This window comes from Metopolophium dirhodum, chromosome 1 (assembly GCF_019925205.1).
Source record: "Metopolophium dirhodum isolate CAU chromosome 1, ASM1992520v1, whole genome shotgun sequence".
NCBI lineage: Eukaryota > Metazoa > Arthropoda > Insecta > Hemiptera > Aphididae > Metopolophium > Metopolophium dirhodum.
The window spans coordinates 156,452,776-156,477,990 of NC_083560.1; positions in this window are offsets into that span (position 1 = coordinate 156,452,776).

The following is a 25,215-nucleotide window of genomic DNA, read 5'->3' on the forward strand; positions in this document are numbered from 1 at the left end:
TTATCTTCAATCATAATAACGGTTTTATAAATTTGTAACCAATAGCAACCTCGTTATAAAAAGTATATATTATCATTTGGCTTATATTTTACCGGGCGGTTCGCACTCTTGAGAGAACAGTGACGCAATTGAAATCGTCATAATGTTGGGAAATCGACTTTTTGATTAATTTTACTTTTTTCAATCTAATATCACTCATAATATTGTATAGTTTACTTTTGTATGCTTAAAATAATAAATTAAGTACATTTGATTTATTGTAACTCTCATTTCAGTTTGTCTTGTGTCGTTAGTTCTGCTAAGACTAGAAACAAAATCGTCTAACAACATAAGTTCAGGCCAGAATAAAGTCACATCTCAGCAGTGTCGATATTCCAGCTCGAGAGTATATAATATTTTAAGCAGAAATAAAGACGTTTGGGCTCTTACTGACTTTGATATTATATAAATCAAAAATGTCAAGCATACTAAAATATAGGATGATATTATGTACATTTGTACGGTTATAACTCCAATAACGAATTTCTTTGAGTTGTGTCACTATTCTTCGGGGGTGTGACTGATTACGTCAATGTCGTATTTTTTGCCCCGTCAAGTTTTCCTTGGTGGTTTCCTGAAAATTTTCACTCGTAAAATTCTCGCACTCGCAATTGCGAACACGACAAAAAAAAATCAGCCAAATCTGTCAAGTCATTTCGGAGTTTATCCCGAACAACGAAAAAAAAACGACTTGGTTGATATTATATAATATATAATAATATTCAGATGTATTTAAATCCCCTTTAAGCATAACGCTTGTGTTTGGAGTATTACTAAAATTCTATACGAAGTGATTTTTTCCAAAAAAAAATATAAATATTTGTAACAAACGAAAAAGGCAATACAACTATACTCCATTAGGTTTAAAATTAAACCACCCGAACGAACAAAACTATTTTTTTCCTGGTATCGTCACCACGACCGGTTATACCGTTGTAACCGGCGCCCGATGATTACTGTCGACCAATCACAGAACGCAACAATAACGACACATTATGTATAAATACGGGCGCATTTGAGTCGGAGAGTACCAGTCTGCTTCAAGGTTTCAAACCGTCAAGATGTCTGAGAAAATTTTTCAAGATCACAATATGTGGTGCCGAGAATGTGTTCAATGCATGGAAACAGAGTTCCAACGCAGTTCGACGGGAAGTTCTACGTTCGTTGAGGAAACAACCACTGAAGCCATCACGAGATATAGAGAGAAATTAATTGAAAAATTTCGCTCAAAACGATGAATCTTAAACGAGGAGAATCTCAATAAACACATGAAGAACTATTCCAAACGAAAATTGAAGACTACGAATTAGTTGTGGACTAAAATATATATTACGGGAAAAAAGACCTAAGTAAAACGGTCCTTTTCAGGACCAACAACTCATAGCTAAAACCACGTACACCATTTGCTGAGAAAATGGATCATGACAATTATTGAAACCCGGAAGGATTCGCGCGGCAGCGGATATGATCGGTGCCGTTTTTATAAACAATACTTAAGATAAATATTATATAGTTCGCAAACATCATACAACCGTTAAGAGGACGTTTCACGGAGACGTGTCGATATACGGCGTTAGTTCATTAATTCTCCTATAGGCAGCGTATAAGTAAAGTTTTATAGTTTCGATTTTTTTTTAGTTTTCATAACATAATACAGTAGATTGTTGTACACGATCCATGCATTTTAATTTCTCCAATACTATTCCGTATTACACTATACATGATAATGTCCGTAAACAGCACAGAGACAGTGAAAATATTATAGACATTTGATGGTGTATAGAAAATTAAAATAGAAACATTCTGTTAAATGTCCGTGTATCTGCAGTTATCCGTTTATGAATAACAACAAAATAACAAAATCGCTACGTGAGATATCTTGTGAATATATTGTATCAATCTAGTAAAATTGTGAAATTCAAACGCTTATTAAATTTTTTCTTGATTTGCTTGTTTACATTTTCTTTATTGATTAAGGTAGACAAACTTATGAGGAATCTTGTCTTACGTTTTCAAATCTTAGATTAAAAAAGAACATTTTTTATGAATTTCTGACTCAAATTAATTTGCATGTTTTCTCGATTTCTACGTGTTTTGACACCATTTGAACACTAAATGATTATAAAAAATAAAATCGTTATTATGCATTTTTAATGTTAATTGACAATTATAGAAAGTACAACTAAAGAATCGGAAACCGAAGATATCCGTAGACATTTCAAAAAACATGTAATCGTGTCTATAAAATATAATAATATTATACTCTAATAGATTCATATACGAACGAAAATTATTTTTAAATTACAAAGAAATAACTAACACCGTTATGCTTTGTTTAATATGTTATTTCGTTCAAATTTTAACGATATATTTCTAAAAATAAATAAATTACTCGAATAGCGGACAATGTGTGACATCTTATCAAATAGGTTATACGTTGCCGTCACCGCCGATGAGCGGTGCAACCCAGCCACCATTGTGCGAATATAAATGTTAAAACCAAACGTGTCACAAATGTAAAATACAGGTCGAAAATTATCTTCAATCATAATAACGGTTTTATAAATTTGTAACCAATAGCAACCTCGTTATAAAAAGTATATATTATCATTTGGCTTATATTTTACCGGGCGGTTCGCACTCTTGAGAGAACAGTGACGCAATTGAAATCGTCATAATGTTGGGAAATCGACTTTTTGATTAATTTTACTTTTTTCAATCTAATATCACTCATAATATTGTATAGTTTACTTTTGTATGCTTAAAATAATAAATTAAGTACATTTGATTTATTGTAACTCTCATTTCAGTTTGTCTTGTGTCGTTAGTTCTGCTAAGACTAGAAACAAAATCGTCTAACAACATAAGTTCAGGCCAGAATAAAGTCACATCTCAGCAGTGTCGATATTCCAGCTCGAGAGTATATAATATTTTAAGCAGAAATAAAGACGTTTGGGCTCTTACTGACTTTGATATTATATAAATCAAAAATGTCAAGCATACTAAAATATAGGATGATATTATGTACATTTGTACGGTTATAACTCCAATAACGAATTTCTTTGAGTTGTGTCACTATTCTTCGGGGGTGTGACTGATTACGTCAATGTCGTATTTTTGCCCCGTCAAGTTTTCCTTGGTGGTTTCCTGAAAATTTTCACTCGTAAAATTCTCGCACTCGCAATTGCGAACACGACAAAAAAAAATCAGCCAAATCTGTCAAGTCATTTCGGAGTTTATCCCGAACAACGAAAAAAAAACGACTTGGTTGATATTATATAATATATAATAATATTCAGATGTATTTAAATCCCCTTTAAGCATAACGCTTGTGTTTGGAGTATTACTAAAATTCTATACGAAGTGATTTTTCCAAAAAAAAATATAAATATTTGTAACAAACGAAAAAGGCAATACAACTATACTCCATTAGGTTTAAAATTAAACCACCCGAACGAACAAAACTATTTTTTTCCTGGTATCGTCACCACGACCGGTTATACCGTTGTAACCGGCGCCCGATGATTACTGTCGACCAATCACAGAACGCAACAATAACGACACATTATGTATAAATACGGGCGCATTTGAGTCGGAGAGTACCAGTCTGCTTCAAGGTTTCAAACCGTCAAGATGTCTGAGAAAATTTTTCAAGATCACAATATGTGGTGCCGAGAATGTGTTCAATGCATGGAAACAGAGTTCCAACGCAGTTCGACGGGAAGTTCTACGTTCGTTGAGGAAACAACCACTGAAGCCATCACGAGATATAGAGAGAAATTAATTGAAAAATTTCGCTCAAAACGATGAATCTTAAACGAGGAGAATCTCAATAAACACATGAAGAACTATTCCAAACGAAAATTGAAGACTACGAATTAGTTGTGGACTAAAATATATATTACGGGAAAAAAGACCTAAGTAAAACGGTCCTTTTCAGGACCAACAACTCATAGCTAAAACCACGTACACCATTTGCTGAGAAAATGGATCATGACAATTATTGAAACCCGGAAGGATTCGCGCGGCAGCGGATATGATCGGTGCCGTTTTTATAAACAATACTTAAGATAAATATTATATAGTTCGCAAACATCATACAACCGTTAAGAGGACGTTTCACGGAGACGTGTCGATATACGGCGTTAGTTCATTAATTCTCCTATAGGCAGCGTATAAGTAAAGTTTTTATAGTTTCGATTTTTTTTTTTAGTTTTCATAACATAATACAGTAGATTGTTGTACACGATCCATGCATTTTAATTTCTCCAATACTATTCCGTATTACACTATACATGATAATGTCCGTAAACAGCACAGAGACAGTGAAAATATTATAGACATTTGATGGTGTATAGAAAATTAAAATAGAAACATTCTGTTAAATGTCCGTGTATCTGCAGTTATCCGTTTATGAATAACAACAAAATAACAAAATCGCTACGTGAGATATCTTGTGAATATATTGTATCAATCTAGTAAAATTGTGAAATTCAAACGCTTATTAAATTTTTTCTTGATTTGCTTGTTTACATTTTCTTTATTGATTAAGGTAGACAAACTTATGAGGAATCTTGTCTTACGTTTTCAAATCTTAGATTAAAAAAGAACATTTTTTTATGAATTTCTGACTCAAATTAATTTGCATGTTTTCTCGATTTCTACGTGTTTTGACACCATTTGAACACTAAATGATTATAAAAAATAAAATCGTTATTATGCATTTTTAATGTTAATTGACAATTATAGAAAGTACAACTAAAGAATCGGAAACCGAAGATATCCGTAGACATTTCAAAAAACATGTAATCGTGTCTATAAAATATAATAATATTATACTCTAATAGATTCATATACGAACGAAAATTATTTTTAAATTACAAAGAAATAACTAACACCGTTATGCTTTGTTTAATATGTTATTTCGTTCAAATTTTAACGATATATTTCTAAAAATAAATAAATTACTCGAATAGCGGACAATGTGTGACATCTTATCAAATAGGTTATACGTTGCCGTCACCGCCGATGAGCGGTGCAACCCAGCCACCATTGTGCGAATATAAATGTTAAAACCAAACGTGTCACAAATGTAAAATACAGGTCGAAAATTATCTTCAATCATAATAACGGTTTTATAAATTTGTAACCAATAGCAACCTCGTTATAAAAAGTATATATTATCATTTGGCTTATATTTTACCGGGCGGTTCGCACTCTTGAGAGAACAGTGACGCAATTGAAATCGTCATAATGTTGGGAAATCGACTTTTTGATTAATTTTACTTTTTTCAATCTAATATCACTCATAATATTGTATAGTTTACTTTTGTATGCTTAAAATAATAAATTAAGTACATTTGATTTATTGTAACTCTCATTTCAGTTTGTCTTGTGTCGTTAGTTCTGCTAAGACTAGAAACAAAATCGTCTAACAACATAAGTTCAGGCCAGAATAAAGTCACATCTCAGCAGTGTCGATATTCCAGCTCGAGAGTATATAATATTTTAAGCAGAAATAAAGACGTTTGGGCTCTTACTGACTTTGATATTATATAAATCAAAAATGTCAAGCATACTAAAATATAGGATGATATTATGTACATTTGTACGGTTATAACTCCAATAACGAATTTCTTTGAGTTGTGTCACTATTCTTCGGGGGTGTGACTGATTACGTCAATGTCGTATTTTTGCCCCGTCAAGTTTTCCTTGGTGGTTTCCTGAAAATTTTCACTCGTAAAATTCTCGCACTCGCAATTGCGAACACGACAAAAAAAAATCAGCCAAATCTGTCAAGTCATTTCGGAGTTTATCCCGAACAACGAAAAAAAAACGACTTGGTTGATATTATATAATATATAATAATATTCAGATGTATTTAAATCCCCTTTAAGCATAACGCTTGTGTTTGGAGTATTACTAAAATTCTATACGAAGTGATTTTTCCAAAAAAAAATATAAATATTTGTAACAAACGAAAAAGGCAATACAACTATACTCCATTAGGTTTAAAATTAAACCACCCGAACGAACAAAACTATTTTTTTCCTGGTATCGTCACCACGACCGGTTATACCGTTGTAACCGGCGCCCGATGATTACTGTCGACCAATCACAGAACGCAACAATAACGACACATTATGTATAAATACGGGCGCATTTGAGTCGGAGAGTACCAGTCTGCTTCAAGGTTTCAAACCGTCAAGATGTCTGAGAAAATTTTTCAAGATCACAATATGTGGTGCCGAGAATGTGTTCAATGCATGGAAACAGAGTTCCAACGCAGTTCGACGGGAAGTTCTACGTTCGTTGAGGAAACAACCACTGAAGCCATCACGAGATATAGAGAGAAATTAATTGAAAAATTTCGCTCAAAACGATGAATCTTAAACGAGGAGAATCTCAATAAACACATGAAGAACTATTCCAAACGAAAATTGAAGACTACGAATTAGTTGTGGACTAAAATATATATTACGGGAAAAAAGACCTAAGTAAAACGGTCCTTTTCAGGACCAACAACTCATAGCTAAAACCACGTACACCATTTGCTGAGAAAATGGATCATGACAATTATTGAAACCCGGAAGGATTCGCGCGGCAGCGGATATGATCGGTGCCGTTTTTATAAACAATACTTAAGATAAATATTATATAGTTCGCAAACATCATACAACCGTTAAGAGGACGTTTCACGGAGACGTGTCGATATACGGCGTTAGTTCATTAATTCTCCTATAGGCAGCGTATAAGTAAAGTTTTTATAGTTTCGATTTTTTTTTTAGTTTTCATAACATAATACAGTAGATTGTTGTACACGATCCATGCATTTTAATTTCTCCAATACTATTCCGTATTACACTATACATGATAATGTCCGTAAACAGCACAGAGACAGTGAAAATATTATAGACATTTGATGGTGTATAGAAAATTAAAATAGAAACATTCTGTTAAATGTCCGTGTATCTGCAGTTATCCGTTTATGAATAACAACAAAATAACAAAATCGCTACGTGAGATATCTTGTGAATATATTGTATCAATCTAGTAAAATTGTGAAATTCAAACGCTTATTAAATTTTTTCTTGATTTGCTTGTTTACATTTTCTTTATTGATTAAGGTAGACAAACTTATGAGGAATCTTGTCTTACGTTTTCAAATCTTAGATTAAAAAAGAACATTTTTTATGAATTTCTGACTCAAATTAATTTGCATGTTTTCTCGATTTCTACGTGTTTTGACACCATTTGAACACTAAATGATTATAAAAAATAAAATCGTTATTATGCATTTTTAATGTTAATTGACAATTATAGAAAGTACAACTAAAGAATCGGAAACCGAAGATATCCGTAGACATTTCAAAAAACATGTAATCGTGTCTATAAAATATAATAATATTATACTCTAATAGATTCATATACGAACGAAAATTATTTTTAAATTACAAAGAAATAACTAACACCGTTATGCTTTGTTTAATATGTTATTTCGTTCAAATTTTAACGATATATTTCTAAAAATAAATAAATTACTCGAATAGCGGACAATGTGTGACATCTTATCAAATAGGTTATACGTTGCCGTCACCGCCGATGAGCGGTGCAACCCAGCCACCATTGTGCGAATATAAATGTTAAAACCAAACGTGTCACAAATGTAAAATACAGGTCGAAAATTATCTTCAATCATAATAACGGTTTTATAAATTTGTAACCAATAGCAACCTCGTTATAAAAAGTATATATTATCATTTGGCTTATATTTTACCGGGCGGTTCGCACTCTTGAGAGAACAGTGACGCAATTGAAATCGTCATAATGTTGGGAAATCGACTTTTTGATTAATTTTACTTTTTTCAATCTAATATCACTCATAATATTGTATAGTTTACTTTTGTATGCTTAAAATAATAAATTAAGTACATTTGATTTATTGTAACTCTCATTTCAGTTTGTCTTGTGTCGTTAGTTCTGCTAAGACTAGAAACAAAATCGTCTAACAACATAAGTTCAGGCCAGAATAAAGTCACATCTCAGCAGTGTCGATATTCCAGCTCGAGAGTATATAATATTTTAAGCAGAAATAAAGACGTTTGGGCTCTTACTGACTTTGATATTATATAAATCAAAAATGTCAAGCATACTAAAATATAGGATGATATTATGTACATTTGTACGGTTATAACTCCAATAACGAATTTCTTTGAGTTGTGTCACTATTCTTCGGGGGTGTGACTGATTACGTCAATGTCGTATTTTTGCCCCGTCAAGTTTTCCTTGGTGGTTTCCTGAAAATTTTCACTCGTAAAATTCTCGCACTCGCAATTGCGAACACGACAAAAAAAAATCAGCCAAATCTGTCAAGTCATTTCGGAGTTTATCCCGAACAACGAAAAAAAAAACGACTTGGTTGATATTATATAATATATAATAATATTCAGATGTATTTAAATCCCCTTTAAGCATAACGCTTGTGTTTGGAGTATTACTAAAATTCTATACGAAGTGATTTTTCCAAAAAAAAATATAAATATTTGTAACAAACGAAAAAGGCAATACAACTATACTCCATTAGGTTTAAAATTAAACCACCCGAACGAACAAAACTATTTTTTTCCTGGTATCGTCACCACGACCGGTTATACCGTTGTAACCGGCGCCCGATGATTACTGTCGACCAATCACAGAACGCAACAATAACGACACATTATGTATAAATACGGGCGCATTTGAGTCGGAGAGTACCAGTCTGCTTCAAGGTTTCAAACCGTCAAGATGTCTGAGAAAATTTTTCAAGATCACAATATGTGGTGCCGAGAATGTGTTCAATGCATGGAAACAGAGTTCCAACGCAGTTCGACGGGAAGTTCTACGTTCGTTGAGGAAACAACCACTGAAGCCATCACGAGATATAGAGAGAAATTAATTGAAAAATTTCGCTCAAAACGATGAATCTTAAACGAGGAGAATCTCAATAAACACATGAAGAACTATTCCAAACGAAAATTGAAGACTACGAATTAGTTGTGGACTAAAATATATATTACGGGAAAAAAGACCTAAGTAAAACGGTCCTTTTCAGGACCAACAACTCATAGCTAAAACCACGTACACCATTTGCTGAGAAAATGGATCATGACAATTATTGAAACCCGGAAGGATTCGCGCGGCAGCGGATATGATCGGTGCCGTTTTTATAAACAATACTTAAGATAAATATTATATAGTTCGCAAACATCATACAACCGTTAAGAGGACGTTTCACGGAGACGTGTCGATATACGGCGTTAGTTCATTAATTCTCCTATAGGCAGCGTATAAGTAAAGTTTTTATAGTTTCGATTTTTTTTTTAGTTTTCATAACATAATACAGTAGATTGTTGTACACGATCCATGCATTTTAATTTCTCCAATACTATTCCGTATTACACTATACATGATAATGTCCGTAAACAGCACAGAGACAGTGAAAATATTATAGACATTTGATGGTGTATAGAAAATTAAAATAGAAACATTCTGTTAAATGTCCGTGTATCTGCAGTTATCCGTTTATGAATAACAACAAAATAACAAAATCGCTACGTGAGATATCTTGTGAATATATTGTATCAATCTAGTAAAATTGTGAAATTCAAACGCTTATTAAATTTTTTCTTGATTTGCTTGTTTACATTTTCTTTATTGATTAAGGTAGACAAACTTATGAGGAATCTTGTCTTACGTTTTCAAATCTTAGATTAAAAAAGAACATTTTTTATGAATTTCTGACTCAAATTAATTTGCATGTTTTCTCGATTTCTACGTGTTTTGACACCATTTGAACACTAAATGATTATAAAAAATAAAATCGTTATTATGCATTTTTAATGTTAATTGACAATTATAGAAAGTACAACTAAAGAATCGGAAACCGAAGATATCCGTAGACATTTCAAAAAACATGTAATCGTGTCTATAAAATATAATAATATTATACTCTAATAGATTCATATACGAACGAAAATTATTTTTAAATTACAAAGAAATAACTAACACCGTTATGCTTTGTTTAATATGTTATTTCGTTCAAATTTTAACGATATATTTCTAAAAATAAATAAATTACTCGAATAGCGGACAATGTGTGACATCTTATCAAATAGGTTATACGTTGCCGTCACCGCCGATGAGCGGTGCAACCCAGCCACCATTGTGCGAATATAAATGTTAAAACCAAACGTGTCACAAATGTAAAATACAGGTCGAAAATTATCTTCAATCATAATAACGGTTTTATAAATTTGTAACCAATAGCAACCTCGTTATAAAAAGTATATATTATCATTTGGCTTATATTTTACCGGGCGGTTCGCACTCTTGAGAGAACAGTGACGCAATTGAAATCGTCATAATGTTGGGAAATCGACTTTTTGATTAATTTTACTTTTTTCAATCTAATATCACTCATAATATTGTATAGTTTACTTTTGTATGCTTAAAATAATAAATTAAGTACATTTGATTTATTGTAACTCTCATTTCAGTTTGTCTTGTGTCGTTAGTTCTGCTAAGACTAGAAACAAAATCGTCTAACAACATAAGTTCAGGCCAGAATAAAGTCACATCTCAGCAGTGTCGATATTCCAGCTCGAGAGTATATAATATTTTAAGCAGAAATAAAGACGTTTGGGCTCTTACTGACTTTGATATTATATAAATCAAAAATGTCAAGCATACTAAAATATAGGATGATATTATGTACATTTGTACGGTTATAACTCCAATAACGAATTTCTTTGAGTTGTGTCACTATTCTTCGGGGGTGTGACTGATTACGTCAATGTCGTATTTTTGCCCCGTCAAGTTTTCCTTGGTGGTTTCCTGAAAATTTTCACTCGTAAAATTCTCGCACTCGCAATTGCGAACACGACAAAAAAAAATCAGCCAAATCTGTCAAGTCATTTCGGAGTTTATCCCGAACAACGAAAAAAAAACGACTTGGTTGATATTATATAATATATAATAATATTCAGATGTATTTAAATCCCCTTTAAGCATAACGCTTGTGTTTGGAGTATTACTAAAATTCTATACGAAGTGATTTTTCCAAAAAAAAAATATAAATATTTGTAACAAACGAAAAAGGCAATACAACTATACTCCATTAGGTTTAAAATTAAACCACCCGAACGAACAAAACTATTTTTTTCCTGGTATCGTCACCACGACCGGTTATACCGTTGTAACCGGCGCCCGATGATTACTGTCGACCAATCACAGAACGCAACAATAACGACACATTATGTATAAATACGGGCGCATTTGAGTCGGAGAGTACCAGTCTGCTTCAAGGTTTCAAACCGTCAAGATGTCTGAGAAAATTTTTCAAGATCACAATATGTGGTGCCGAGAATGTGTTCAATGCATGGAAACAGAGTTCCAACGCAGTTCGACGGGAAGTTCTACGTTCGTTGAGGAAACAACCACTGAAGCCATCACGAGATATAGAGAGAAATTAATTGAAAAATTTCGCTCAAAACGATGAATCTTAAACGAGGAGAATCTCAATAAACACATGAAGAACTATTCCAAACGAAAATTGAAGACTACGAATTAGTTGTGGACTAAAATATATATTACGGGAAAAAAGACCTAAGTAAAACGGTCCTTTTCAGGACCAACAACTCATAGCTAAAACCACGTACACCATTTGCTGAGAAAATGGATCATGACAATTATTGAAACCCGGAAGGATTCGCGCGGCAGCGGATATGATCGGTGCCGTTTTTATAAACAATACTTAAGATAAATATTATATAGTTCGCAAACATCATACAACCGTTAAGAGGACGTTTCACGGAGACGTGTCGATATACGGCGTTAGTTCATTAATTCTCCTATAGGCAGCGTATAAGTAAAGTTTTTATAGTTTCGATTTTTTTTTTTAGTTTTCATAACATAATACAGTAGATTGTTGTACACGATCCATGCATTTTAATTTCTCCAATACTATTCCGTATTACACTATACATGATAATGTCCGTAAACAGCACAGAGACAGTGAAAATATTATAGACATTTGATGGTGTATAGAAAATTAAAATAGAAACATTCTGTTAAATGTCCGTGTATCTGCAGTTATCCGTTTATGAATAACAACAAAATAACAAAATCGCTACGTGAGATATCTTGTGAATATATTGTATCAATCTAGTAAAATTGTGAAATTCAAACGCTTATTAAATTTTTTCTTGATTTGCTTGTTTACATTTTCTTTATTGATTAAGGTAGACAAACTTATGAGGAATCTTGTCTTACGTTTTCAAATCTTAGATTAAAAAAGAACATTTTTTATGAATTTCTGACTCAAATTAATTTGCATGTTTTCTCGATTTCTACGTGTTTTGACACCATTTGAACACTAAATGATTATAAAAAATAAAATCGTTATTATGCATTTTTAATGTTAATTGACAATTATAGAAAGTACAACTAAAGAATCGGAAACCGAAGATATCCGTAGACATTTCAAAAAACATGTAATCGTGTCTATAAAATATAATAATATTATACTCTAATAGATTCATATACGAACGAAAATTATTTTTAAATTACAAAGAAATAACTAACACCGTTATGCTTTGTTTAATATGTTATTTCGTTCAAATTTTAACGATATATTTCTAAAAATAAATAAATTACTCGAATAGCGGACAATGTGTGACATCTTATCAAATAGGTTATACGTTGCCGTCACCGCCGATGAGCGGTGCAACCCAGCCACCATTGTGCGAATATAAATGTTAAAACCAAACGTGTCACAAATGTAAAATACAGGTCGAAAATTATCTTCAATCATAATAACGGTTTTATAAATTTGTAACCAATAGCAACCTCGTTATAAAAAGTATATATTATCATTTGGCTTATATTTTACCGGGCGGTTCGCACTCTTGAGAGAACAGTGACGCAATTGAAATCGTCATAATGTTGGGAAATTGACTTTTTGATTAATTTTACTTTTTTCAATCTAATATCACTCATAATATTGTATAGTTTACTTTTGTATGCTTAAAATAATAAATTAAGTACATTTGATTTATTGTAACTCTCATTTCAGTTTGTCTTGTGTCGTTAGTTCTGCTAAGACTAGAAACAAAATCGTCTAACAACATAAGTTCAGGCCAGAATAAAGTCACATCTCAGCAGTGTCGATATTCCAGCTCGAGAGTATATAATATTTTAAGCAGAAATAAAGACGTTTGGGCTCTTACTGACTTTGATATTATATAAATCAAAAATGTCAAGCATACTAAAATATAGGATGATATTATGTACATTTGTACGGTTATAACTCCAATAACGAATTTCTTTGAGTTGTGTCACTATTCTTCGGGGGTGTGACTGATTACGTCAATGTCGTATTTTTGCCCCGTCAAGTTTTCCTTGGTGGTTTCCTGAAAATTTTCACTCGTAAAATTCTCGCACTCGCAATTGCGAACACGACAAAAAAAAATCAGCCAAATCTGTCAAGTCATTTCGGAGTTTATCCCGAACAACGAAAAAAAAAACGACTTGGTTGATATTATATAATATATAATAATATTCAGATGTATTTAAATCCCCTTTAAGCATAACGCTTGTGTTTGGAGTATTACTAAAATTCTATACGAAGTGATTTTTCCAAAAAAAAATATAAATATTTGTAACAAACGAAAAAGGCAATACAACTATACTCCATTAGGTTTAAAATTAAACCACCCGAACGAACAAAACTATTTTTTTCCTGGTATCGTCACCACGACCGGTTATACCGTTGTAACCGGCGCCCGATGATTACTGTCGACCAATCACAGAACGCAACAATAACGACACATTATGTATAAATACGGGCGCATTTGAGTCGGAGAGTACCAGTCTGCTTCAAGGTTTCAAACCGTCAAGATGTCTGAGAAAATTTTTCAAGATCACAATATGTGGTGCCGAGAATGTGTTCAATGCATGGAAACAGAGTTCCAACGCAGTTCGACGGGAAGTTCTACGTTCGTTGAGGAAACAACCACTGAAGCCATCACGAGATATAGAGAGAAATTAATTGAAAAATTTCGCTCAAAACGATGAATCTTAAACGAGGAGAATCTCAATAAACACATGAAGAACTATTCCAAACGAAAATTGAAGACTACGAATTAGTTGTGGACTAAAATATATATTACGGGAAAAAAGACCTAAGTAAAACGGTCCTTTTCAGGACCAACAACTCATAGCTAAAACCACGTACACCATTTGCTGAGAAAATGGATCATGACAATTATTGAAACCCGGAAGGATTCGCGCGGCAGCGGATATGATCGGTGCCGTTTTTATAAACAATACTTAAGATAAATATTATATAGTTCGCAAACATCATACAACCGTTAAGAGGACGTTTCACGGAGACGTGTCGATATACGGCGTTAGTTCATTAATTCTCCTATAGGCAGCGTATAAGTAAAGTTTTTATAGTTTCGATTTTTTTTTTAGTTTTCATAACATAATACAGTAGATTGTTGTACACGATCCATGCATTTTAATTTCTCCAATACTATTCCGTATTACACTATACATGATAATGTCCGTAAACAGCACAGAGACAGTGAAAATATTATAGACATTTGATGGTGTATAGAAAATTAAAATAGAAACATTCTGTTAAATGTCCGTGTATCTGCAGTTATCCGTTTATGAATAACAACAAAATAACAAAATCGCTACGTGAGATATCTTGTGAATATATTGTATCAATCTAGTAAAATTGTGAAATTCAAACGCTTATTAAATTTTTTCTTGATTTGCTTGTTTACATTTTCTTTATTGATTAAGGTAGACAAACTTATGAGGAATCTTGTCTTACGTTTTCAAATCTTAGATTAAAAAAGAACATTTTTTATGAATTTCTGACTCAAATTAATTTGCATGTTTTCTCGATTTCTACGTGTTTTGACACCATTTGAACACTAAATGATTATAAAAAATAAAATCGTTATTATGCATTTTTAATGTTAATTGACAATTATAGAAAGTACAACTAAAGAATCGGAAACCGAAGATATCCGTAGACATTTCAAAAAACATGTAATCGTGTCTATAAAATATAATAATATTATACTCTAATAGATTCATATACGAACGAAAATTATTTTTAAATTACAAAGAAATAACTAACACCGTTATGCTTTGTTTAATATGTTATTTCGTTCAAATTTTAACGATATATTTCTAAAAATAAATAAATTACTCGAATAGCGGACAATGTGTGACATCTTATCAAATAGGTTATACGTTGCCGTCACCGCCGATGAGCGGTGCAACCCAGCCACCATTGTGCGAATATAAATGTTAAAACCAAACGTGTCACAAATGTAAAATACAGGTCGAAAATTATCTTCAATCATAATAACGGTTTTATAAATTTGTAACCAATAGCAACCTCGTTATAAAAAGTATATATTATCATTTGGCTTATATTTTACCGGGCGGTTCGCACTCTTGAGAGAACAGTGACGCAATTGAAATCGTCATAATGTTGGGAAATCGACTTTTTGATTAATTTTACTTTTTTCAATCTAATATCACTCATAATATTGTATAGTTTACTTTTGTATGCTTAAAATAATAAATTAAGTACATTTGATTTATTGTAACTCTCATTTCAGTTTGTCTTGTGTCGTTAGTTCTGCTAAGACTAGAAACAAAATCGTCTAACAACATAAGTTCAGGCCAGAATAAAGTCACATCTCAGCAGTGTCGATATTCCAGCTCGAGAGTATATAATATTTTAAGCAGAAATAAAGACGTTTGGGCTCTTACTGACTTTGATATTATATAAATCAAAAATGTCAAGCATACTAAAATATAGGATGATATTATGTACATTTGTACGGTTATAACTCCAATAACGAATTTCTTTGAGTTGTGTCACTATTCTTCGGGGGTGTGACTGATTACGTCAATGTCGTATTTTTGCCCCGTCAAGTTTTCCTTGGTGGTTTCCTGAAAATTTTCACTCGTAAAATTCTCGCACTCGCAATTGCGAACACGACAAAAAAAAATCAGCCAAATCTGTCAAGTCATTTCGGAGTTTATCCCGAACAACGAAAAAAAAAACGACTTGGTTGATATTATATAATATATAATAATATTCAGATGTATTTAAATCCCCTTTAAGCATAACGCTTGTGTTTGGAGTATTACTAAAATTCTATACGAAGTGATTTTTCCAAAAAAAAATATAAATATTTGTAACAAACGAAAAAGGCAATACAACTATACTCCATTAGGTTTAAAATTAAACCACCCGAACGAACAAAACTATTTTTTTCCTGGTATCGTCACCACGACCGGTTATACCGTTGTAACCGGCGCCCGATGATTACTGTCGACCAATCACAGAACGCAACAATAACGACACATTATGTATAAATACGGGCGCATTTGAGTCGGAGAGTACCAGTCTGCTTCAAGGTTTCAAACCGTCAAGATGTCTGAGAAAATTTTTCAAGATCACAATATGTGGTGCCGAGAATGTGTTCAATGCATGGAAACAGAGTTCCAACGCAGTTCGACGGGAAGTTCTACGTTCGTTGAGGAAACAACCACTGAAGCCATCACGAGATATAGAGAGAAATTAATTGAAAAATTTCGCTCAAAACGATGAATCTTAAACGAGGAGAATCTCAATAAACACATGAAGAACTATTCCAAACGAAAATTGAAGACTACGAATTAGTTGTGGACTAAAATATATATTACGGGAAAAAAGACCTAAGTAAAACGGTCCTTTTCAGGACCAACAACTCATAGCTAAAACCACGTACACCATTTGCTGAGAAAATGGATCATGACAATTATTGAAACCCGGAAGGATTCGCGCGGCAGCGGATATGATCGGTGCCGTTTTTATAAACAATACTTAAGATAAATATTATATAGTTCGCAAACATCATACAACCGTTAAGAGGACGTTTCACGGAGACGTGTCGATATACGGCGTTAGTTCATTAATTCTCCTATAGGCAGCGTATAAGTAAAGTTTTTATAGTTTCGATTTTTTTTTTAGTTTTCATAACATAATACAGTAGATTGTTGTACACGATCCATGCATTTTAATTTCTCCAATACTATTCCGTATTACACTATACATGATAATATCCGTAAACAGCACAGAGACAGTGAAAATATTATAGACATTTGATGGTGTATAGAAAATTAAAATAGAAACATTCTGTTAAATGTCCGTGTATCTGCAGTTATCCGTTTATGAATAACAACAAAATAACAAAATCGCTACGTGAGATATCTTGTGAATATATTGTATCAATCTAGTAAAATTGTGAAATTCAAACGCTTATTAAATTTTTTCTTGATTTGCTTGTTTACATTTTCTTTATTGATTAAGGTAGACAAACTTATGAGGAATCTTGTCTTACGTTTTCAAATCTTAGATTAAAAAAGAACATTTTTTATGAATTTCTGACTCAAATTAATTTGCATGTTTTCTCGATTTCTACGTGTTTTGACACCATTTGAACACTAAATGATTATAAAAAATAAAATCGTTATTATGCATTTTTAATGTTAATTGACAATTATAGAAAGTACAACTAAAGAATCGGAAACCGAAGATATCCGTAGACATTTCAAAAAACATGTAATCGTGTCTATAAAATATAATAATATTATACTCTAATAGATTCATATACGAACGAAAATTATTTTTAAATTACAAAGAAATAACTAACACCGTTATGCTTTGTTTAATATGTTATTTCGTTCAAATTTTAACGATATATTTCTAAAAATAAATAAATTACTCGAATAGCGGACAATGTGTGACATCTTATCAAATAGGTTATACGTTGCCGTCACCGCCGATGAGCGGTGCAACCCAGCCACCATTGTGCGAATATAAATGTTAAAACCAAACGTGTCACAAATGTAAAATACAGGTCGAAAATTATCTTCAATCATAATAACGGTTTTATAAATTTGTAACCAATAGCAACCTCGTTATAAAAAGTATATATTATCATTTGGCTTATATTTTACCGGGCGGTTCGCACTCTTGAGAGAACAGTGACGCAATTGAAATCGTCATAATGTTGGGAAATCGACTTTTTGATTAATTTTACTTTTTTCAATCTAATATCACTCATAATATTGTATAGTTTACTTTTGTATGCTTAAAATAATAAATTAAGTACATTTGATTTATTGTAACTCTCATTTCAGTTTGTCTTGTGTCGTTAGTTCTGCTAAGACTAGAAACAAAATCGTCTAACAACATAAGTTCAGGCCAGAATAAAGTCACATCTCAGCAGTGTCGATATTCCAGCTCGAGAGTATATAATATTTTAAGCAGAAATAAAGACGTTTGGGCTCTTACTGACTTTGATATTATATAAATCAAAAATGTCAAGCATACTAAAATATAGGATGATATTATGTACATTTGTACGGTTATAACTCCAATAACGAATTTCTTTGAGTTGTGTCACTATTCTTCGGGGGTGTGACTGATTACGTCAATGTCGTATTTTTGCCCCGTCAAGTTTTCCTTGGTGGTTTCCTGAAAATTTTCACTCGTAAAATTCTCGCACTCGCAATTGCGAACACGACAAAAAAAAATCAGCCAAATCTGTCAAGTCATTTCGGAGTTTATCCCGAACAACGAAAAAAAAAACGACTTGGTTGATATTATATAATATATAATAATATTCAGATGTATTTAAATCCCCTTTAAGCATAACGCTTGTGTTTGGAGTATTACTAAAATTCTATACGAAGTGATTTTTCCAAAAAAAAATATAAATATTTGTAACAAACGAAAAAGGCAATACAACTATACTCCATTAGGTTTAAAATTAAACCACCCGAACGAACAAAACTATTTTTTTCCTGGTATCGTCACCACGACCGGTTATACCGTTGTAACCGGCGCCCGATGATTACTGTCGACCAATCACAGAACGCAACAATAACGACACATTATGTATAAATACGGGCGCATTTGAGTCGGAGAGTACCAGTCTGCTTCAAGGTTTCAAACCGTCAAGATGTCTGAGAAAATTTTTCAAGATCACAATATGTGGTGCCGAGAATGTGTTCAATGCATGGAAACAGAGTTCCAACGCAGTTCGACGGGAAGTTCTACGTTCGTTGAGGAAACAACCACTGAAGCCATCACGAGATATAGAGAGAAATTAATTGAAAAATTTCGCTCAAAACGATGAATCTTAAACGAGGAGAATCTCAATAAACACATGAAGAACTATTCCAAACGAAAATTGAAGACTACGAATTAGTTGTGGACTAAAATATATATTACGGGAAAAAAGACCTAAGTAAAACGGTCCTTTTCAGGACCAACAACTCATAGCTAAAACCACGTACACCATTTGCTGAGAAAATGGATCATGACAATTATTGAAACCCGGAAGGATTCGCGCGGCAGCGGATATGATCGGTGCCGTTTTTATAAACAATACTTAAGATAAATATTATATAGTTCGCAAACATCATACAACCGTTAAGAGGACGTTTCACGGAGACGTGTCGATATACGGCGTTAGTTCATTAATTCTCCTATAGGCAGCGTATAAGTAAAGTTTTTATAGTTTCGATTTTTTTTTTAGTTTTCATAACATAATACAGTAGATTGTTGTACACGATCCATGCATTTTAATTTCTCCAATACTATTCCGTATTACACTATACATGATAATGTCCGTAAACAGCACAGAGACAGTGAAAATATTATAGACATTTGATGGTGTATAGAAAATTAAAATAGAAACATTCTGTTAAATGTCCGTGTATCTGCAGTTATCCGTTTATGAATAACAACAAAATAACAAAATCGCTACGTGAGATATCTTGTGAATATATTGTATCAATCTAGTAAAATTGTGAAATTCAAACGCTTATTAAATTTTTTCTTGATTTGCTTGTTTACATTTTCTTTATTGATTAAGGTAGACAAACTTATGAGGAATCTTGTCTTACGTTTTCAAATCTTAGATTAAAAAAGAACATTTTTTATGAATTTCTGACTCAAATTAATTTGCATGTTTTCTCGATTTCTACGTGTTTTGACACCATTTGAACACTAAATGATTATAAAAAATAAAATCGTTATTATGCATTTTTAATGTTAATTGACAATTATAGAAAGTACAACTAAAGAATCGGAAACCGAAGATATCCGTAGACATTTCAAAAAACATGTAATCGTGTCTATAAAATATAATAATATTATACTCTAATAGATTCATATACGAACGAAAATTATTTTTAAATTACAAAGAAATAACTAACACCGTTATGCTTTGTTTAATATGTTATTTCGTTCAAATTTTAACGATATATTTCTAAAAATAAATAAATTACTCGAATAGCGGACAATGTGTGACATCTTATCAAATAGGTTATACGTTGCCGTCACCGCCGATGAGCGGTGCAACCCAGCCACCATTGTGCGAATATAAATGTTAAAACCAAACGTGTCACAAATGTAAAATACAGGTCGAAAATTATCTTCAATCATAATAACGGTTTTATAAATTTGTAACCAATAGCAACCTCGTTATAAAAAGTATATATTATCATTTGGCTTATATTTTACCGGGCGGTTCGCACTCTTGAGAGAACAGTGACGCAATTGAAATCGTCATAATGTTGGGAAATCGACTTTTTGATTAATTTTACTTTTTTCAATCTAATATCACTCATAATATTGTATAGTTTACTTTTGTATGCTTAAAATAATAAATTAAGTACATTTGATTTATTGTAACTCTCATTTCAGTTTGTCTTATGTCGTTAGTTCTGCTAAGACTAGAAACAAAATCGTCTAACAACATAAGTTCAGGCCAGAATAAAGTCACATCTCAGCAGTGTCGATATTCCAGCTCGAGAGTATATAATATTTTAAGCAGAAATAAAGACGTTTGGGCTCTTACTGACTTTGATATTATATAAATCAAAAATGTCAAGCATACTAAAATATAGGATGATATTATGTACATTTGTACGGTTATAACTCCAATAACGAATTTCTTTGAGTTGTGTCACTATTCTTCGGGGGTGTGACTGATTACGTCAATGTCGTATTTTTGCCCCGTCAAGTTTTCCTTGGTGGTTTCCTGAAAATTTTCACTCGTAAAATTCTCGCACTCGCAATTGCGAACACGACAAAAAAAAATCAGCCAAATCTGTCAAGTCATTTCGGAGTTTATCCCGAACAACGAAAAAAAAACGACTTGGTTGATATTATATAATATATAATAATATTCAGATGTATTTAAATCCCCTTTAAGCATAACGCTTGTGTTTGGAGTATTACTAAAATTCTATACGAAGTGATTTTTCCAAAAAAAAATATAAATATTTGTAACAAACGAAAAAGGCAATACAACTATACTCCATTAGGTTTAAAATTAAACCACCCGAACGAACAAAACTATTTTTTTCCTGGTATCGTCACCACGACCGGTTATACCGTTGTAACCGGCGCCCGATGATTACTGTCGACCAATCACAGAACGCAACAATAACGACACATTATGTATAAATACGGGCGCATTTGAGTCGGAGAGTACCAGTCTGCTTCAAGGTTTCAAACCGTCAAGATGTCTGAGAAAATTTTTCAAGATCACAATATGTGGTGCCGAGAATGTGTTCAATGCATGGAAACAGAGTTCCAACGCAGTTCGACGGGAAGTTCTACGTTCGTTGAGGAAACAACCACTGAAGCCATCACGAGATATAGAGAGAAATTAATTGAAAAATTTCGCTCAAAACGATGAATCTTAAACGAGGAGAATCTCAATAAACACATGAAGAACTATTCCAAACGAAAATTGAAGACTACGAATTAGTTGTGGACTAAAATATATATTACGGGAAAAAAGACCTAAGTAAAACGGTCCTTTTCAGGACCAACAACTCATAGCTAAAACCACGTACACCATTTGCTGAGAAAATGGATCATGACAATTATTGAAACCCGGAAGGATTCGCGCGGCAGCGGATATGATCGGTGCCGTTTTTATAAACAATACTTAAGATAAATATTATATAGTTCGCAAACATCATACAACCGTTAAGAGGACGTTTCACGGAGACGTGTCGATATACGGCGTTAGTTCATTAATTCTCCTATAGGCAGCGTATAAGTAAAGTTTTTATAGTTTCGATTTTTTTTTTAGTTTTCATAACATAATACAGTAGATTGTTGTACACGATCCATGCATTTTAATTTCTCCAATACTATTCCGTATTACACTATACATGATAATGTCCGTAAACAGCACAGAGACAGTGAAAATATTATAGACATTTGATGGTGTATAGAAAATTAAAATAGAAACATTCTGTTAAATGTCCGTGTATCTGCAGTTATCCGTTTATGAATAACAACAAAATAACAAAATCGCTACGTGAGATATCTTGTGAATATATTGTATCAATCTAGTAAAATTGTGAAATTCAAACGCTTATTAAATTTTTTCTTGATTTGCTTGTTTACATTTTCTTTATTGATTAAGGTAGACAAACTTATGAGGAATCTTGTCTTACGTTTTCAAATCTTAGATTAAAAAAGAACATTTTTTATGAATTTCTGACTCAAATTAATTTGCATGTTTTCTCGATTTCTACGTGTTTTGACACCATTTGAACACTAAATGATTATAAAAAATAAAATCGTTATTATGCATTTTTAATGTTAATTGACAATTATAGAAAGTACAACTAAAGAATCGGAAACCGAAGATATCCGTAGACATTTCAAAAAACATGTAATCGTGTCTATAAAATATAATAATATTATACTCTAATAGATTCATATACGAACGAAAATTATTTTTAAATTACAAAGAAATAACTAACACCGTTATGCTTTGTTTAATATGTTATTTCGTTCAAATTTTAACGATATATTTCTAAAAATAAATAAATTACTCGAATAGCGGACAATGTGTGACATCTTATCAAATAGGTTATACGTTGCCGTCACCGCCGATGAGCGGTGCAACCCAGCCACCATTGTGCGAATATAAATGTTAAAACCAAACGTGTCACAAATGTAAAATACAGGTCGAAAATTATCTTCAATCATAATAACGGTTTTATAAATTTGTAACCAATAGCAACCTCGTTATAAAAAGTATATATTATCATTTGGCTTATATTTTACCGGGCGGTTCGCACTCTTGAGAGAACAGTGACGCAATTGAAATCGTCATAATGTTGGGAAATCGACTTTTTGATTAATTTTACTTTTTTCAATCTAATATCACTCATAATATTGTATAGTTTACTTTTGTATGCTTAAAATAATAAATTAAGTACATTTGATTTATTGTAACTCTCATTTCAGTTTGTCTTGTGTCGTTAGTTCTGCTAAGACTAGAAACAAAATCGTCTAACAACATAAGTTCAGGCCAGAATAAAGTCACATCTCAGCAGTGTCGATATTCCAGCTCGAGAGTATATAATATTTTAAGCAGAAATAAAGACGTTTGGGCTCTTACTGACTTTGATATTATATAAATCAAAAATGTCAAGCATACTAAAATATAGGATGATATTATGTACATTTGTACGGTTATAACTCCAATAACGAATTTCTTTGAGTTGTGTCACTATTCTTCGGGGGTGTGACTGATTACGTCAATGTCGTATTTTTGCCCCGTCAAGTTTTCCTTGGTGGTTTCCTGAAAATTTTCACTCGTAAAATTCTCGCACTCGCAATTGCGAACACGACAAAAAAAAATCAGCCAAATCTGTCAAGTCATTTCGGAGTTTATCCCGAACAACGAAAAAAAAAACGACTTGGTTGATATTATATAATATATAATAATATTCAGATGTATTTAAATCCCCTTTAAGCATAACGCTTGTGTTTGGAGTATTACTAAAATTCTATACGAAGTGATTTTTCCAAAAAAAAATATAAATATTTGTAACAAACGAAAAAGGCAATACAACTATACTCCATTAGGTTTAAAATTAAACCACCCGAACGAACAAAACTATTTTTTTCCTGGTATCGTCACCACGACCGGTTATACCGTTGTAACCGGCGCCCGATGATTACTGTCGACCAATCACAGAACGCAACAATAACGACACATTATGTATAAATACGGGCGCATTTGAGTCGGAGAGTACCAGTCTGCTTCAAGGTTTCAAACCGTCAAGATGTCTGAGAAAATTTTTCAAGATCACAATATGTGGTGCCGAGAATGTGTTCAATGCATGGAAACAGAGTTCCAACGCAGTTCGACGGGAAGTTCTACGTTCGTTGAGGAAACAACCACTGAAGCCATCACGAGATATAGAGAGAAATTAATTGAAAAATTTCGCTCAAAACGATGAATCTTAAACGAGGAGAATCTCAATAAACACATGAAGAACTATTCCAAACGAAAATTGAAGACTACGAATTAGTTGTGGACTAAAATATATATTACGGGAAAAAAGACCTAAGTAAAACGGTCCTTTTCAGGACCAACAACTCATAGCTAAAACCACGTACACCATTTGCTGAGAAAATGGATCATGACAATTATTGAAACCCGGAAGGATTCGCGCGGCAGCGGATATGATCGGTGCCGTTTTTATAAACAATACTTAAGATAAATATTATATAGTTCGCAAACATCATACAACCGTTAAGAGGACGTTTCACGGAGACGTGTCGATATACGGCGTTAGTTCATTAATTCTCCTATAGGCAGCGTATAAGTAAAGTTTTTATAGTTTCGATTTTTTTTTTAGTTTTCATAACATAATACAGTAGATTGTTGTACACGATCCATGCATTTTAATTTCTCCAATACTATTCCGTATTACACTATACATGATAATGTCCGTAAACAGCACAGAGACAGTGAAAATATTATAGACATTTGATGGTGTATAGAAAATTAAAATAGAAACATTCTGTTAAATGTCCGTGTATCTGCAGTTATCCGTTTATGAATAACAACAAAATAACAAAATCGCTACGTGAGATATCTTGTGAATATATTGTATCAATCTAGTAAAATTGTGAAATTCAAACGCTTATTAAATTTTTTCTTGATTTGCTTGTTTACATTTTCTTTATTGATTAAGGTAGACAAACTTATGAGGAATCTT